Source organism: Protopterus annectens, chromosome 9.part0, assembly GCF_019279795.1.
Source record: "Protopterus annectens isolate FY-2018-M chromosome 9.part0, PAN1.0, whole genome shotgun sequence".
In the NCBI taxonomy this organism is placed as follows: Eukaryota; Metazoa; Chordata; order Ceratodontiformes; family Protopteridae; genus Protopterus; species Protopterus annectens.
In genome coordinates this window covers 1064133499-1064153439 of record NC_056743.1, presented here as the reverse complement: position 1 = coordinate 1064153439, position 19941 = coordinate 1064133499, and the positions used below count along the sequence as shown (strand labels likewise).

Genomic DNA, 19941 nt, shown 5'->3' with positions numbered 1-19941 from the left:
AAGCCATCTATCTAGCTGCAAAGTTGTTAGCCTGGATGTAAGTTGCCCATTTCTTTAGCTACTCCAGTCTTTTTACACAATTGGCATCAGGTAAACCCCACTGAACCATTACATTTTCTCAAACATGAAACGTGTTGTAAAAAGTAGTCATAAAATGCAATAGTTATGAATACTGGTATAAAGGTATGCAGTAATTTGAACAGAAATGTATGCAGTAACAAATTAAGGTACAACATATAGAGTAGAATATACATAGGAGACGAGGAGGAAGGTGAAGGAGCTACAGAGCAAGAGAACAGGGATCAAAATAATGTCAGTGTTAAAAGGATGAGGGGAAACTGCTGAATTTATGGGCAACCATACAGTTAGACAACATAGGCAATCATGTCTCATACAAACCCAAGACAATAAAATAGCACTATACATTGGCAAGTACTCTTCCAGCAATTATCAGCCCTCTAAGTTACTGAAATGTAACCTGAGGAAGGCTCATAAAAATAACGCAGTGTATTCTGTCCTGTATTCATCTGGCAGTCAGGGTGGTCAAGTTTTTGCCATGTACATCCAGCTTCTGCTCTATTCTTTTTTTCACTACTGAAGATTCACTGCTAACTAGTTTAAATATTTTCCCTCCAGTCTTCTACCCATATCTCTGTATCTTTATCAAACCCATAAATTACACCAGACTACATGAAAAGCAGTGGCTTATACTTCTGATCAGGAAGAACATTTGGTCTGGTATTACAAAACTAGCTGCAGCCTCAGTATGAAGAGGCACGCACACACACACCACTGCTTTTATGTATTTGCTGTAAATACATCAGACAGGAAGTTCAAAATCATACAGTTAAGTCCAATTAATCAGCGCTATCATTTCCACTCTTCACCAAATAAATAAACCATGTTTTTTGTATTCTCTCTGAGATGATAACGTACGTCAAGAAAACAGGACACAAACAGGGCAGCTAGTATTTTAACATAGGATCCTCTAAAACGGTTACTCTTATCAACACAATGGGGGGGGGGTGGATGTGGAATGAAAGTATAACTTATAAAAGGGACTTATCACATGGTAAATGAAGAGACTGCTGCAAGCGGTCATCATTACGTTATGCCACAGAAAAAAGTTGGAGCAAACAAAAAAAAAGTTGGAGCAAACAAAAGTTTAATACTCCCCCTCAATACAGTTTCAAATCACAAACATTAGCTCCACTGAACATCTTCTTCTTCTTCTTTTGGCTGCTCCCGTTAGGGGTCACCACAGCAGATCAACTGTTTCCATTTCTTCCTGTCTTCTGCATCTTGCTCTGTCATTCCCAGTATGCTGAAGGCAAACAAGTGGCTGAACTAAACTATGTATTTCAGATTTCACGATAGATTGAAACTGGCAAGGTGGTTTAAGACAGTCAGCCCTAGGAAACTGGAAAGCTGGCTTGTGGATGCAGATGCTGGATCCCTTTTTTATAATGCAACAAATTAGTTGGAGCCTGTGGAAGAGCTGGGTAAATGTCACAGCACTGGGTTTGGTTCTCATAATGCCTATGGCCTTTATAGGTTCATAGGTAGGTACTAGGCTATCTGCCCGAGGGCATTTATAAGCCTAGCCAGAGTGTGTCAGCTTTCACCGCCCCATCGATTAATTAACTAAGCCTCTGTCAAGCAGAGTCAATGAAGTGATCCCAGGAGTGTATTTTGTTACCCCTCCACTCGTCAAGGTTTCTCTTGAAGAGTGTTAGTGAGGGGCTCTGCCTAATGTAGTTAGGAATTTTGTTCCTAAGCATGGGGAGTTTCTGTGACAGGAATCTATCCCTCCAGCATGTTCTATTTATTGTTGTGGCGAGATTTAGTTCACTAGAGTGCGTGTCTCACAGTGACTTGGATTTCTTTAGGTGGAGCATGTCCATCAATTCTGAGTTGGACGTGTCTTTGTAGGTCAGGCAGAGATCACCTCTGAGTAAGCGATATGCCACCGAGTACAGCCAGAGTTTTTTCAATCAGACTGCATAGGACATATGTTTGAGGCCAGTAATCCTCTTGGTGATGTACTTTTGTGGTCTTTCCAGCTGTTGGAATTGTCTTGTGAGGTACATCCAAAATGGGGCATTGTACTGTATGATGGGTCTGATGAGTGATGAGTAGAGGAGCACTATAACCTCTTTATTTCTAGATGCAAACCATTTTAGTAATTAGATGGCTCACATAGAAGGATTTCCTAACTACTTTGGCAATATGATTGTCAAAGGAGAGATTAGTATCTACCTGGGTCTCCAGATCTCTTATTACCTCTTCTGTATTAAGGGGTCTTCCACCTATGTGATAATTCGTGGGTGTTTTGTTTTTCCTAAACGGGATGACTATACATTTTTTGGCATTTAGCTTAAGGCCATGACTTTGACACCAAGTGTCCGTCTCAGTAAGGTCCTTTTGGAGGATGTCCGTGTCAGCTGGAGAATCAATTATGGCTCCCAGTTTGCAGTCATCAGCGAACTTGGTTAGCCATAGTCCTCCTGTGTTTGCCTGTACTTCTGAGAAGTATATGCTGAACAGTAGGGGTCCCAGGACTGAGTCTTGTGGGACACCACTTGTGACTGGTTTAGAGTCTGACCTGGAGCCCGCTATTCTTACCATGTGAGTTCTGTCTGTAAGCCAGTTGGCAACCCATCTCGGGACATAGGGGTTTATGTTCAGGCTGGTGAGTTTTTCTGTAATACCAGAGTGTGGAATGGTGTCGAAAGCCTTGGTGAGGTCAAGGTAGGCTGTGTGAACCACTCTTCTCTTGTCTATGGCCTTGGTGACTGTCTCGAAGAAGTCAATCAGGTTTAGTAGGCATGATTTGCCCTTAGCAAAGCCAAACTGGGTCAGGTCAAGTGTTTGGACGTTCCCAATGTTTTTGTTAATGAGTTCCATGATGATGCCCTCCATAGCCTTGCAGACCAGGCTAGTCAGGCTTATGGGGCGATAGTTACCAGGATCAGTTGTGGCCCCTCCTTTGTGGAGCAGAATAACTGTTGCTGTGTGCCTTTCTATGGGCACATAGCCTGTGGAGAAGCTGGGGTTGAACAGTGTATTTAGGTGGGTGGTTAGTTCATTCTGTAGTTCGTGCAAGACGCAGCCTGGGACACCATCTGGCCCCATTGATGCTGTGTTTTTGGCTTTTGAAAGGGCTGTTTTCACCGGTGCATCTGTGATTTCCAGGACACTACACTTTTCCAGTATTGTTGTTGGCCCTTTTGGAGGTGGGGGGGGGTGACGTCTGCACTGAATCTATCTGCCAGGATATTAGCAATATCAGTAGGTTCAGTATATTTTGTGCTATTTTGCACTAGCTCAGTGCATATCTGCGAGTTGCCACTTAGATTCTTGACATAGCTAAAGAAGGCCTTGTGGTTATCTTTTGAATCCTTGGCTATTTTTCTTTCGAAGTTAGCCTTGGATGATTTTATAAGGGACCTTAGTTTCTTACTGATACTGATCAGGGATGCCTTTCCTACTTGAGATTTGCTTTTTTTCTGAACTAGTTTCCTCCTTCTATTGTATAGCCTGTTTATGGCAGGGGTCCACCAGACTGGTTTCCTTTTCTTAGAGGAGTGAGTCCTGGTTTTGCTAGGGATGGCACGATCCATGCATCCTTGTAGGTGCCCACAGAGTGCATTTGTAAAGGTTTCTGCATTTTGGGCAGTGTTATCCTTTAGCATGGGGGCTGTGAAATTTACCGCCTCTGTCTTAAGTAAGGTGAAGTTTGCTTTAGAAAAGTTTTTTTACTGTGGTTTCCTTAGTTAGGGGGTGGTGGTGGGGTGTGGACATCCAGAGTGATTAGTTTATGGTGTGATCTAACCAGTGACCTCTAGTGTGGAACAGCTGTCGCCCATGTTGGGCATGACCAGGTTCAATATGTTTTCACCTCTGGTAAGGGAGTTTACCAGCTGATCCAGGGCATTTGAGTTGATGAATTCCAGAAAGCACTGGCCTGGGAGTTTGTACTCGAGTAATTTTCCCAGTTAATGGTAGGGCAATTGAAATCGCCCAATATCAGGGTGTTCGGTAGGACCTTCAAGTTTTCCAAGTGTCTCCAGAAAGGTGGAGTGGTGGTCCTGGGTCATGGAGGGTGATCTGTAGCAAGCCACAATTTGCATTGCAGATTTGTCCGATGTTAGTTGCATATGGATGATCTCAGAGGTATCATGCTGCGCCACTAACCTGGAGGTGTAAGTATCCTTGATGAATATGGATACACCCCCCCCTCTTTTTAGGTTTCGGTCCGTGTTCTGTGGCCAAAACGTGTGTTAAGAGTTGTAGCCCGGTAGTGCTGGGGTGCTCTCTGTAGCCTTGAACCAGGTTTCATTTACTGCACATATGTCGCCGTTCTCCATACTGAGGAGTACTTCGAGTGCGTGCATTTTGAGATTTAAACTCCTGGTGTTGAGTAGCATAACCCTCAGTATTTTGTTAATTGTCCTGTTATGTAACATTTATTTTACAAGTTCTTATTCCCAAACTTGTAACGTCAGAAGTGATTACTTAGGGTGCCAAATGTGAAACCATGGATCAAAAGTAATATCCATTGATATAACAGATAAGATATTCATGGTAAGGCTGAGGCATTCTCTAACAGCATTCAGTGGGAAAAGTTGTTGCAGGAGCTAGAACAGAGTTCCACTTACTTCTTCACCAGTGTAACCTCTGAGCACTGCATTATGTGTGAGGCTGAGGCATTCTCTAACAGCATTCAGTGGGAAAAGTTGTTGCAGGAGCTAGAACAGAGTTCCACTTACTTCTTCACCAGTGTAACCTCTGAGCACTGCATTATGTGTGAGGCTGAGGCATTCTCTAACAGCATTCAGTGGGAAAAGTTGTTGCAGGAGCTAGAACAGAGTTCCACTTACTTCTTCACCAGTGTAACCTCTGAGCACTGCATCATGTGTGAAGATACAATACTGATGTCACCGATATGACCATCAACCAAGACACTTTGTATAGCAAACATTTAACAGGGCAATGTATCGGGGACATTCCAAATTTCTGTAAGGCTGAAACTCAACTAATGTACAAATCAAAACTCTGCCTCTCCAATGTATCTTTTTCTGCACCTTGTAAAGTAATGCAGACATTATAAACAGCTTGCAAAATCTGCAAGTTCACATGCAACTTACAGAAAACACAAATAAAAAATCTAAGCAGGATCTTTAGTAATAATTCTTAAGGAAAACTGAATTTCACTTAATGTAAACTGTGAACCTCTGCTTCATCCGTAACTTTCTGAGAAATTATACGTTCACAAGACCATTAATCATTCATTTCCACATCTTCCCAAACAATTCCTATTCACAAATAACAAGGGACCTCCCCCAATGTGTCCTCTGACCTTAGTGCTGCAAGCTAAACCTCAGAGAAATACTCACAAACACAAGTCTGTCTTTTGTTCACTCCCATCCTTTTATATGTCAAATACTTAGCCTTCTTTTCACAGGTACGAGTCTGACATAATAGCGCCATTGCATTAAAAACTTCTCAGCATTTACCCTCACATTTGTTCATCATTCCTCAGTTCATTGCACCTGGATGCTGTATTGCAGTAGTTACCAAATATAACTAAATAAACAACTTCTCCAAAGCCACCTAAACAGTAACATACTACATTTAACTGTGAATTATGAAACTGACTTACAAGTAACTGCCTGGCTTCCTGTTTAATGAATTTCATCTTCAAATTCAGGGACAGCTTTCTTTGTGAATAGATGAGTCTTACAGGGGGAGGAGGTAATTTAATTTGCATAAGGAGAAAGCATTCCTCTCCACAGAATATGTAACAACTTCTTAAAGCAGCAATGTCGAACAGATGAGTATTCACAGAACTACTACAATTTTCCAGATCTCATCTCCCAAACAATACAGAGAACTACAAATTAAATTTCACCAAAGTCCTATATATCAAACAAACCATGTGTGCCTTTCTAAATCAGCACCCCTGCCAATGCAAAGAAGCATGTTAGTCACTTCATTTTCAAGTCTTCCAAACTTTTAGGGACCAGTGCACTTGTTATAAGTCTTAATTGTGAATCCATCTCAACAGACACACAGTGCAGCACATTTCCTAGAATAAACACACACAGATTTTTGCTATTCAAAGTGCACTACCTTGCACATTGTCACATTATAGCTCAGTTGCCATAGTGTTATCTGTTCAACTACACTATCCCAATCTGTCTGTGAAGTAGCTCCCCAGCTGGTCATCACGGACATAGCCTCTGTAAGCTCATTTCTCTAAGCTCATTTCTCAAAATATTATTATGTGGTAGAATACAATATATATATATATATATATATATATATATATATATATATATATATATATATATATATATATATATATATATATATTCACACACACACACACACACACACACACACACAAACACACATTTTGGTAATTTACCTCTCGAATAACTGGTAGCCTAGTGGGGGTTTTTTCAGTTTTGACATATAATAACTGGGTAAGTTGACTGTTCAAAGAACCCTTTCCAGTTTCGACCCAGGACACAAGGCTGAAACAAATACAGAGGTAGTACGTGTTCAAATCAATTTGTCAGTCAGTATACACATGTTGTCAGAAACATGTTCTGTCCATCAAGGTGGTAAAGAATATCTCTGAGCTATATAGTCTTTTGCAGAATGTCCAGATTTTTGCCTCATATTTGTGGTCTGCTCCTCTTAAAATTGTGGTTGTCTGGCAAATCACTGGCAAATTATTGAGGACTGAAATCAGAAAATAATGACAGATGTTTGAGTTACAGACTTCATACTCTTCAGAAAATTCATACTAATGCAAAATCTGTTATTCTGTCAACTTTCTATATTTGTAAAAGCAATATTTAAAAATTGTCCCCATTTTGGGGCCTTTGACCCACATTATATATGGCTTTGTCCAGATTTCTCGGTTTTAGAGGTTGTGAGGTATGTGGTAGAGGTCTACAATACATGGACTACATTATGGAATTTGTTATACAGACTGGTATACAGTTCAAAAAGTCTTAGCTGTACCACAGTGACCTCTACATTACCAGCCCTCACACTATCCATACATAAATTCTTCTCTCTGTCTGGTTATGTTTCTGTAGGCATGCAGTGAAATGGCACTAAACTTTAGGTAGATGTAAAAGAGCCATGAATGCTTCTTTGCTCTATCAGGTGTTCACTGTTTGCACAGTCCTCCTTTATTCATTATTTATTGTTCCTTCTGGTTCTCAAATCACACTATTAAAGTCACCAGTTATATTCTGAATGCCTACCTGCCCTAAAAATAGAATTTGTATGCTCACTACCCTCCCACGAACAAGTATCTCCATGTCCCTCATACACATTCTTGTTCCAGATTCAGGTTTTTGACCATCTAGTTGTACCCTTACCTACAATTAAGAGACATTTCCTCTTGCTCATTTCTTCAGTGTTTTAATGGCTTAATTACACTCCACATTCACCCCAATCTTTCAGGAGGAACACTCTCCGGATTCTTATTTTTTTACAAGCTTGCAACGTTCTTACTTAGCTTTCTGATTGTTTAGTTTAGTCGACTAGATCTCCTGTTGCTTAAAGCTGGAAAGGACAACAATCTCTGAGTCGAGCTAGTTATGTTCTCCCTCTTTCTTTTCTCATTATCATACTGAAAACTATCCTTCACATCATTCCAAGCAGCTGCCCCCCAAAACACCATCGTTCTCAGGGACTTTGTCATCAATATCATGAGCCGCGATTTAAAACAGCTCCATAAAACACTGCTCCAATGCAACCAGAAACAATTGGAAAAAGAGTCTACCAGACCAAATTAGCAAATGACTATCAACTCTGCACTTGACTTTATAATAAGCAACATTAAAGACAGAAGTAATGCTATACAAATACTCCCTATTGACTTCACTGACAATTATACTGTTATTTCCACTTGGTCCTATAGAACATCCACCCCAAATAAGGATTGCTAGACCATTACCAGAACAAAAATGCCAAACCATTAACTTAGTACTGGCTTTTGTGGCTTAGTTCCCTCTGTATAGCATTCCTGACCATACAGAAGACCGTTATATAAGTTTGTCTGTTATATACGTTTAGGGTATGTGGGAGGCTTGCCGTCCACATCAGGGGTGCAGGAAGGGCTTGACCCCCCCCAAAGTGAAGTTTAAACGAGAAGAGTGATGTCTGAGATTCGCTCTTTTCCTGGTTTTGAGTCCAAAATTCCCTATTTCCAATGAATAAAAGAAGGCTCATAAGACAGCACTGCCCCATATCAGGACAATGATGAAAGAGAGATATAAAGCCTGGAAAACATAGCCACATACTCCTTCTGATAACTACCTACAGCAAAAATACATCTCCTTAAAAAACAAACAGAACAGCTGCTACCAACTCTGCTAAAGCTTTATGAGTGAGACAAAAAGGACTGCAGCCATTGGCAAAAGAGTTATCTCTCAGATAGATCCCAAGCTGTGAAATGGCAAACAGGTACCTCTACCTTCCTTCCTACCCCTACTGGAGTTCCACAGAGTTCTATTCTTGGACCAATGCTCTTTAATGTCTTCATCAATGATTTTCACTCTGCAATTCCAAACTCTCAAATAGTGCAATATGCAGATGACTCCACTTTAGTCTGCTCAGCCTCTAGCCTTCCCGAGCTCCAGGCCAAGACCCAATTGGCCTTCGCAACTACAGAGAATTGGATGCTTCAAAACCATCTCTCCCTTAATGCCAATAAATCCCATATCATTCTTTTCTCCCCCTCAAAAGCCCTCCCACTTGACAAGCACTCTTTCAAGATCACCAGCCTCACCCACTCCTCAATTGAAGTTGTTACGTGTGCCAAACTACTTGGTGTTACCATTGATGAACACCTGAAATTTAATACTCATATTCAACTAAACATAAAAAAAAAACATCAGAAGCTTGGTATGCTTTATAGAAATGCTCCCTTTCTATCATTAACTAGAAGACAAACCCTCACCTCCACCTTCCTTCTACCTTCTCTATTGTATGGTGCTCCTCTTCTAACCAACCTCACAGCTTCTATCTCCTCAAAACTAGAAAGTTGCTACAACAAAATCGCCAAATTCGCTACTAACTCTACTCATTCTACACACCATTGCATCTCCCTCCATAGTCTTCAATGGCTAGAACTCCCTAATCATCTTGACTACCTCCAACTTACTACTGCCCACAAACTCATTTTTAAACCCACTGCTTGCCCTGCACTAATATCTTGCCTTTCTACACTCCTCTCAGGCCCCTAAGATCAGCCCACCAAAATCTTCTTTCAGTGCACAAACCTAAACAACCCCCTGGCCACCTTCTACTTTCTTATACTATAGCAAAAAAATGGAACTTGCTTCCTCCCCTGCTAAGAATCACTACAAGCCCTGAACAATTCAAATCTCTACTCCATTCTCACCTCTCCCAAAACTGGAAATGTAATTGTATACTTCCTACCTAGATCCTATTATGTCCCCTTTTCATTATTCTCCCTCCTGCCCCTCTTCTTCCAACTCTTTCTTCAGCTCCCCACCCTCAACTTCTTTATCATTTTTCCCCCTGTATAAACTCTATGTAAATACTCTTTATATCTTCACTTCCCTACTGCCTATAATGCCTCTTCTTGCAACTGTATCTTTGACCACAACCGTAAAATGTATCTTTGACCACAAACATAAAATGAATCTTTGTCTAATTGTTCTTTTTTCCTCCTCCTGGCATTTCTTCTCCTTTATTTCCTTGCACCTCCTCTTTCCAACACTTCTCTTCTGATTTACTTCTTTTGCATTTTAAATATATGTGTATTTTTTCTGTGCTAACAATACAATTGCATAAAAAATTTATATTTTACTTGTTTGTAAATTGTTTAAGTGTGCAATGTGTTTGCAATATGGAGCTTTTCTCCCCGGGCCTCCACTGAAAACGGGCCTTCGGGCCCAGTGGACATCCCCAGTTATCAAACTGGAAATAAATAAATAAAATAAATAAATAAACCAAAACTTTTCTGAAAAGCAATATAACAGCTAATAACAGAATGCACAGCTAAATTCCACTTCTCAGAAATCTCAGCAAAATAAAAACAAAAAACTTCTGCAAAACCTAAATTATTCCTCAAACAAGTTTAGTATATCTTCTTAGAAAAGCAGCGGATTACATTGCCAAGTGATTAACCCATATCTTCAACCTGTCACCAATGGCATTTTTCCCATAGCTGCTAACCATGCTTTTGTTTTTCTCCTTCCAAAGATCCCCTCTCCCAAGGATTTCAAAAACTGCTACCCAATTATATCTAATTACTAAAATTTCAAGAAATTCTTATATACCCAAATTCTCAAACATATTAGTAGCTATGATCTACTTAATAATTGTCAGTATACATTCTGGAATGCCTTTCAAACCACTGCTCTCCTGCCTGCCACTAACACCATTTACTGCAATCTAAATGAATGTCTTATAACAGCAGGAGTATTTATTGACATGACCCAGGCCCTTGAGACTGTCAGCCATAAAATTTTACTTCAGAAACTCAGAATACAGAATTTCAGAGAAAACACTTTAACCTTGTTAAAAAAGAAATAACTAGGGCATTGGCTCCCTATTGAAATGTCAGCACCCATAATGTCTACTACTAACAAGATGAAAAAAAAGACAGAAAAAACAGGAAAAGAGCAAATTTCAAAGCTCTCTCTTCTCCTTTAAACTTCACTTTTGGGGGAGTAAGCGCTTCCTGCACCTCTGACGTGGAGGGCAAGCCTATGTAATCATCCACAATTTTAGTCAGCCAGAGGCCATTGACATTAGGCATGACTTCAGAGAAGTAAATGCCAAAAAGAAGTGGTCCCAGGACCAATCTCTGAGGCACTCTATTTGTGAATGGACTCTTGGTAGAGGTGGACTCTCCAGTTCTAACTTCCTGAGTCCTGTCTGTGAACCAGATGGCTATCCACTAGGTAACATAATGGTTTGCTCCTAACTTTTTGATTTTGTCAACAATGCTTGAGTGGGGTATTTTGTCAATTGCCTTGGCCAGGTCAAGGTAGGTAGTGTGAACTATTTTGCTGTCATCTATTGCTTTGATGACCTCCTGAAAGAACTTCACCAGGTTGAATAGGCATGACCTGCCCCTGACAAAATTAAATTGTTTTGCATCCAGTGTCTGTAGGTTTTCTATGTTATTATTAATCATTTCCATGATAATTCTTTCCATGGCTTTTCTGATGAGACTAGTGAGACTTATGGGTCTGTAGATGGCCCACCTTTGTGCAGAAGGATGACAGTTGCTGTTCTACATTCATGAGGCACAAATAGAAATTCCAGAGGGCCTGATAGGCCATGTTTCATGCTATTTAAAAAGCATCTTAGGATATTATCTGGGTCCAATCATGCAGTGTTCTTGGCCTTAGAGAGAGCATTAAGGATCTGTTCCCTAGTGATAGTAGAGGGGCGTTATATTTGATGGTTGAGAGAGGGAGACAGGGGTAAAGTTGGAGCTGAATTTGTTGGCCAGGAGGTTTGCTATATCTTTTGGCTCAGTATAGGTGGGTCCATTAACAATGAGCTCTGCACACAAATGTGTATTGCTTTTGAGGTTGTGGATATATCTGAAGAATGCCTTGTGGTTGTCCTTGGCCTGGGAGACCAAATTTACCTCACATTTGACTTTGGTAGACTTTATTTGTCCTCTGAGTTGTTTGTTTAGTTTATTAAGGGTGCTTTTATCCTGCTGGGTGCTGCACCATCCAATTTTTGACATGATTTTCTTCCTTCTGTTATACAGTCTATTGGTGTTGTGATTCCACCATGGTGGCTTGTTTTTTGAGTTAATTCTATATTTCTTCCTGGTGGGAACAGCTGGGACTGAATACATTTCTCGAGGATTTTAGACAGGGGTGATAGGACAGCAATAGGTCTATAGCTTGTTAATTCTGTTGAAGTGCTTCCATTGTGAGGGGTATTATAATGGATTTTTTTCCTGACGGTAGGGACATAGTTTTCAGTTATTGACCTGTTAATTAGAACAAATACAGGGAAGGCTAGTGCTTCTGCACCTATTTTGAGGAACTCAGTAGTAAGGTTATTGGCAGCTGAGGTTGTTGCTTTTAATGTGGCTAGTAATTTTTTTATGGTCAATGTTGGGATGGGCTGAAAACTAAAAAGCAGTGTGGTGAATCTCAAGAACAGATGGAAGTTGGAGTGGTGAAGTGAGGTGGTCACTGAGTAGTGATATAACTCACTGGAGAAAATGAATGTTGAACTAAGTGATTATAGACTCTCTGTTGTCTGAAGTAGAAGGATGGGGTGTAGTGGTATGGCCAGGGTGTAATAGTTTATTTAGAGAGGATCAAAAAAGCTTGGTGTTGTTTTGGTACTTTTTTTGAAGATTACTGTAGTATGATTTCTAGTTAGCTTTAACAAGGATCTTAGTACTGTTTCTTAGATATCTAAAATTCTGAAAGGCATGTTGTGTTTTATTCTTATACCATTCTTTTCATGCTTTATGTCTTTGCAGGATGAGATGTTTGGTCTCTTTTATTTGCCATGATTCTGTGTTAGATTTTACCCTTCTTGTCCTAAATGGTGCTGAATCATTTAGTATTTTTAGGACAGTGTAATGGAAGTGAGTAATTGCTTCATTTAGGAGCATTACTTTTAATACATTCTAGTTGTAATAGGGCAGGGCTGTAATAAATGTTTCTTTGTCAAATGTAGTTAAATTGTGTACTTGTTTATAGACTGGGTGAAGCATGTTATTGTCTGATTACATAGGTTGGGAAGCGGTCACTTATAGTATCTGGTAAGCAACCAGAATATTTTATATTATGAGATTTGTTTGTCAATATCCAGTCCAGCATGGGTTGCTTGTTAGTGCTTTTATTGATTCTGTTGATGAAGCTTATTAGCTGGGTGAAGCCACGTAGGTCTTCTGGGTCATGAGCTCAGAGTTAGCAATGCTGATTCTCATTCCATCTGCTTTCACTCAGCAATGAACCACTCCATGGCATACCAAATATTACACAGTCGCTAGAGACCAAGAGAACAATATCATCTCCATCATTTATATCCATATATATCTATATAGGTTCATAGGTTGGTACTAGGCTATCAGCCCTAGGGCCTATATAAGCCTAGCCATAACAATTCCCTGGCTATTGCTTCCCACACTATTTACTTCCCTGGAACCCTGTCTAGCAGGGCGACTGAGGTGATCCCCGGGGTGAATTTCCTTTCTCCCATCCAATCGTCAAGGTTCCTTTTGAAGAGGGCCAAAGAGGCACTCTGCTTGACATGTATGGGCAATCTATTCCAGAGTCTGGGGAGTCTCTGGGTCAGGAACCTATCCTTCCAGTATGTTTTGTTTATTGTGATGACAAGGTTTAGATCCCTGGAGCGTGTGGCTCTGAGGGATTGGGATTTCTTTAAGTGTAGCATGTCCAACAGCTCTGGGTTTGACATGGCCTTGTATGTTAAGCAAAGATCGCCTCTGAGTAGACGATATGTGACAGAGTATAGCTGGAGTTTTTTAAGGCGGTCAGCGTAGGGCATCTGCTTTAGGCCTGTGATTCTTTTAGTGAGGTATTTCTGTGGCCTTTCCAGTTGTTGCAGATGTCTTGAGAGGTACATACCAAACGAGCATTGTATTCTATAATGGGTCTAATGAGGGATGAGTACAGTGGGACAATGACCTCCTTTTTTCTGGATGAAAAGCCCTTAGTGATGAGGTGTGCCACATAGAAGGATTTCCTGACTGTTGTGGCAATGTGGTTATCGAAGGTGAGACCACTGTCCACCTGTGTCCCTAAGTCTCTTATCAAACTTTCGGTGTTTAGTGTACTGCCACCTATATGGTAATTCACGGATACATGTTTTTTCCCAAAGGGAATAACTATACATTTCTTGGCATTGAGCTTGAGCCCATGGCTCTGGCACCAAGCATCTGTTACTGTAAGGCCCTTTTGTTGAGTATCTACATCATTTGGGAATTCAATAATGGCTCCCAGTTTGCTGTCATCTGCAAACTTTGTTATCCAGAGTCCCTTAGTGTTGGCCTGTACTTCAGATATATATATCTATATATCTATGTCTATCTATACACACACACACACACACACACACACACACACACACATATAGACATATATATATATATATATATATATATATATATATATATATATATATATATATATATATATGTCCTTTTTAATTGAATGGACACAGGATCAATGTCCATAAAGTTGACATCAAAATGTAGAAAAATGAAACATCAACAGCTACTGAGCATGCTACGAGGATTAACTTTCCTCAGGCAAAACCAAACACAAGAGTTTTTTCAGGGGACGGCAAGCTGTGTGCTGCTTCTATATACACCCTGCTAACTCTGAGATCACAAAATCCCCAGGGAAAGGGCCTTTACTCCACATGAGAAATGTGCGTATTCCACATGTTGACCACCTGTTTCTGCTGACCAAATGGTGTTTATACACACTCCAGTCCTGTGTCCATTCAATTAAACAGATGAAATTAATGTATATAGTATTTGTGTGTGTGTGTGTGTGTGTGTGTGTGTGTGTGTGTGTGTGTGTGTGTGTGTGTGTGTGTGTGTGTGTGTGTGTGTGTGTGTGTGTGTGTGTGTGTGTGTGTGTGTGTGTGTATCACATGCACTCACGCACACACACACACACACACACACACACACACATATATATGTGCACCCATCAAGATAATGACAGTAACTTAAATTAATTATCCTAACTAAACTCTGTACACATCATTAGAAATTTATCTACACATGATATGCAACTGATCTCTAACTTGTTCACACTCTGTTTTATCAGTATCAGCTAGACAGCTCTAGTTACAAACATAGAAATGATCATGACATTTAACATAAGTACCACAGTGGTTGCAATTTAACACCTCCATATGACACCAAAGTACATAAAAATGTAAACAAAACACAAAGAACTACAATTAATTCATCCATCCACAAACCCTTTTTCCCATTTTTGTACATGGCCTCAGGGTATCACTTCAACAATGACAATCATATAGAGCCAAAGTTTACATCATCAGATGGCCAGCCTTGCCATGGTATTTCTTCCACACCACACACATGGCCAGTTTAGGGTATCCAATCCAACTATTGAATGTCTTTGGAATGTGGAAGGAAACTGGAGCACCCTGACAAAACCCACACGAATGTAGGCAGACTCTGCACAGAAGATTACAGTACAAAGGCACGAAAATTACAGAACCAACTGATATTGCCAACATCCTGACAGATAGGTTCAGTGCTAATTTTATCCCCCCCCCCTCACCCTCTAAAGGGCCCATATCTATACAGGAAGAACGCAGAGTCCCTGTAATCACAACTATGTAGGTAAAAGCTGTACTCTCTAAAGCCAAAAACACAGCATCCATGGGACTGGACAACATCCCAGGCTGCGTTTTACACGAACTTCAGAACGAACTGGCTCCCCACTTAAGCACCATGTTCAATAATAGCCTTGCATCAGGCTTCGTGCCCACTGAATGGTGCACAGCAACAGTTATCCCACTCCACAAAGGGGGAGCCACCACTGATCCTGGCAACTATCGACCTATTAGCCTGACGAGCCTGATCTGCATGGCCATGGAACATATCATCATGAAACTCAAAAACAAAGACATTGGTAACCTCCAAACTCTGGATCTCACCCAGTTCAGGTTTGTAAAAGGCATATTATGGCTCCTGAACCTGATCGACTTCTTTGAGGCAGTCACCAAAGCCGTAAATGAGGGTAAGGTGGTTCACACAGCCTATCTTTACCTCGCCAAGGCTTTTGCCACCATCCCCCATTCTGGAATTATAGCTAAACTCACTAAACTAGGTATAAATCTCTATGTCACAAGATGAGTTGCCAACTGGCTCACTGACAGAACCCACAATGTAAAAGTTGCAGACTCCAAATCTGACCTCAAAGCAGTGACAAGTGGAGTACCACAGGGTTCCATCCTGGGAACTCTCCTGTTTGGTATCTACTTCTCTGAAGTACAGGCTAACACAGAAGGCCTCTGGCTAACAAGGTTCACAGATGACTGCAAGCTAGGAGCTATAGTCAAGTTCCCAAATGATGTGTACAGCCTAAAGAAGGGCCTCGCTGAAACAAATGCCTGGTGTCAGAGCCATGGCCTCAAGCTCAATGGCAAAAAGTGCAGTGTCATCCCCTTTGGTAAAAACTCTGTACCCATGAACTACCACATAGGCAGCAATCTACTTAACACCAAATGTGTGATAAGAGTCCTTGGGACCCAGGTGGACAGTAGTCTCTCCTTTGGTAGTCACATCGCCACAGTAGTCAGGAAGTCCTTCTACATGGCACACCTCATCATAAAAGGGTTCTCACCCAGGAAAAAAGAGGTCATTGTTCCTCTCTACTCGACACTCATTAGACCCATTATAGAGTACAATGCCCCTTTTGGAATCTACCTCACAAGACATCTGCAGCAGCTGGAAAGGCCACAGAAGTACCTCAAAAAGAGGGTTACTGGCCTCAAACAAATGCCCTACACTGACCGCCTCAAAAAACGCCAGCTTTACTCCGTAGCATATCGCCTACACCGAGGTGATCACTGCCTAACATATAAAGCTATGTCAAACCCAGAGCTGTTGGACATGCTACACCTAAAGAAATCCCAATCCCTCCGAGCTACATACTCTAGGGACCTAAACCTTGTCACCACAATAAACAGACCATGTTGGAGGGATAGATTCCTGTCCCAGAGAGTTCCCATACTCTGGAACAGGCTAGCCATCTATGTCAAGCAAAGTTCTTCATTAGCATTCTTCAAGAAAAATCTTGATGAGTGGATGGGAAATAGGAAATACACCCCGGGGATCACTTTTCTGTCTCTGCTCGACAGTGGCACAGGAAAATAACTTTCTTGGGTGGCGTAAGCCAGGGAACCTTATTTGCTAGTCTTACGTAGGCCCTTGGGCTGATAGCCTAGTACCTACCTATGAACCTATAAGACACCCCAACCAAGTACTGAATCAGGGAACCTTTTGGTGTAAGGTTACCACACTATACTCTGCACCCTTGTGCTGCCCAAAAACCTATATTTAATACTAAAACAATAAAAATCAAATCCACAACCAGATAGATGATAGTTCTTGTCCCTTATCCACCTGGCTCTAACTTCAGCAAATTAATGATTAAATGGGCCATAGGGCTCTCACTGCTGGTAAGGAATGGGCTAGTGAGGGGAGGTGGTAGCATAGGTGGACTGAGGGAGAGAGGGGCAAATACCCTGGATGCAAAGTGTTAGGGGCAGTTCTAAAAGCCAGTTGGGGCAGTTTTAAAAGCCAGTACTGCATTTGCAGTCACACCTGGGTGCTGTAGTTCTCCATGTGTGGTCTAAACTGTAGCAACTGCTTGCTATACTGCAGCAAGTAGTTTGTTACAGTTTAAAAGTAAAACAATTGTTTTACCCTAAACCTGAGCACTGTAGCACTCCATGCAATCAGGGGCTAAACTGCATGAACTGTTTGCTACATTTGTAGCAAACAGATTGCTACAGTTTTAAAAAGCAATTATTATTATTTTTTAATAAAATATGTTGAAGAAGGATTGGGGCAGGCCTTTGGGGCGGGGGGGAGACTGGGAGGGATGAGCTAGCCGATCAACTGGAAGCGCCTGGTCAACTAAAAAGAACACCACCAGTAACATCAAAGGGAAAAAAAGTTAAAATGTATAAAACATTAAAGTGATTAATACAGTGGTGTCAAAAATCACATGTAACAGTAAGAGGAAAAGAAAGTCCCTCCCCAACATCAGAAATAAACTGACATACTCAGAAACAAATACATAAATAAATAAAAGGAACTGAAATACAAAATTATAAAGTTAAAAAACAACCATATAAGTAAAGAACCATTCACACAAAACCTAAGGCTTTGCAAGGGACAAAAAGAAAAAGAGGACAGTGCTTTTATTTGAAGGCAACACTGACAAGTCACACTCAATGCTTCTCGAGTGGCCATCTTGTCATATAATTGAAGACTTCAAGATGTGAGAGAATGACCAGCAGTATCATGGATGGATGAACTCAGGAGCCTACTATGATCAATCATGTATCATTTACATAACATGTGATTAATCAAAGGAAAAAGTCCAAAGCCTTAGGAGGTCCTGGTCTCAAAACTGTGACACTGCTGAAGTAGGAAAGCATGAAAAAGCAGTTTTTGAAGGGAGAAAGCATCACCTCCACCTCCAATGTGGGGGCAAGCTCCTACAGCAGGGATTTCCAGATTTATCTTCTATGAGATTGTACAAACTCAAGAGATGGGGGAGAAGATGTTAGAAATATAGAAAAATTCATCTTCTCCCTCCTCTCTTAACAGTGCAGTGCAGTTACTGCATGACCTAGGCAACCTTGATTTAGCAAACTGCGAACAACAGGAAACTTGCAACCTGTTTTAACTTTCATAGAATGAATGCTCCAACCTGTTATAGATTTCTTGGGAAATGGTCCAATATTATAAGATCAGGCTGTTCTCATTTCCCTATGACAGAGTGATCACAGAAATAGTATATGTAAGCCAAGTGGGAGTGCAAGGAATATAAGGAATATACTAATTTCTAAATATATATTGTTAATCAGTCAATAAGCAAGCAGTTATGTTGCTGTCTTGATTTGCTAGCTTGTTGACATAACAGGCACTGTCAAGAGGTTAAACTCAGTTAGGTAACCTTTCATGTGTAAATTGTTCATGGAAAGGAGCAGATATAAAGAGTGTCCCTGGTGTCTAGTTTCCCCACTTATTAATATTGTAGATTTGCTTGTTATTCTAAGGGAGTGAGGAGACGTGGCAGCCCCCACCCAACACACATTCACGCATTCATATGCACACACACACACACACACACACACACACACACGCATATATATATATATATATATATATATATATATATATATATATGTATATATAGATATAGATATATAGATAGATATATATCTATAGATATATATATATATGTGTGTGTGTGTGTGTGTTTATATATATATATATATAGATATATATATATATATATATATATATATATACATATATATATATATAATATATATAGAACACACACACACACACATTCACCTTATACCAGTCATACCACTCATACTTTTACTTACACACACACACACACACACACACACACACACACACACACACACACACACACACACACACACACACAGATACTCCCAACACTACCTGTCTGCTAAACTTCCCAGCAATTACCTCTAACAGGACAAAATGAACACGAGCTTTTAGCCGTGTTCATTAACAAGGGTTGCTGCATAAATGCCTCATTGCATGCATTTCCAGGAGAAGAGCACATGGGTAATTAACAGAGGCCTCTCCTTTGGAATACCCCATTAGCATTTGAGGTAGGCCAGAGAGAGACAGCTCACATTAGTCCTGCATATCTTCACGGTGCAGCACCATGCTAGGGCTATCTGAATTAGAAATGGTTACTACAAGGTATATACCAAGCGTAAACCTCCTGGTAACCTTTCTGAATTCAGATATCTAAGGTTGAGGTGGATTTACCTGTAAACTCTTACTCAAGTATATTGTTTAGACTAGAATTTATTTTATAAGATTCTCTTACTTTGCAGTAAGTTTAGAAACGGCATCTACCACTCTCATAAATGAAAAATGAGTAAAATAAAAAATGCAGTTATGTTACTTACTTTCTTTCTCATTCTTTGGAAAAGCTTAAGTGGAGTCCTGATCCCTGACACCTTCTCAGAGGCAAAGTTTTGCATTTTTAGGGAAACTTCTGTACGAAATAGCCTAAAATACTCAAAAGTCAGTAATTAAAGAATGCTTCAAAAAGCACAAGTACAAAGTATGTCCCTAAAATGTTTGTAATGCTGTCA

At 40.4% G+C, this 19941-nt stretch overlaps 1 protein-coding gene across 2 annotated transcripts in view; it reads right to left on the bottom strand.

Moving 5' to 3' along the window:
- Positions 1 to 19941, bottom strand: part of TMEM106C (transmembrane protein 106C) — a 305831-nt gene that overhangs the window by 192187 nt on the left and 93703 nt on the right. Inside the window, exon 1 of one of the 2 annotated variants that reach the window (XM_044083875.1) lies at positions 5666 to 5750. The exons of the other annotated variant lie outside the window; for it this stretch is intronic. The gene's annotated coding sequence lies outside the window, so the exon portion shown is untranslated. Of the gene's footprint in view, positions 1 to 5665; positions 5751 to 19941 lie in introns of those variants that run through there. 2 annotated transcript variants of the gene reach the window in all.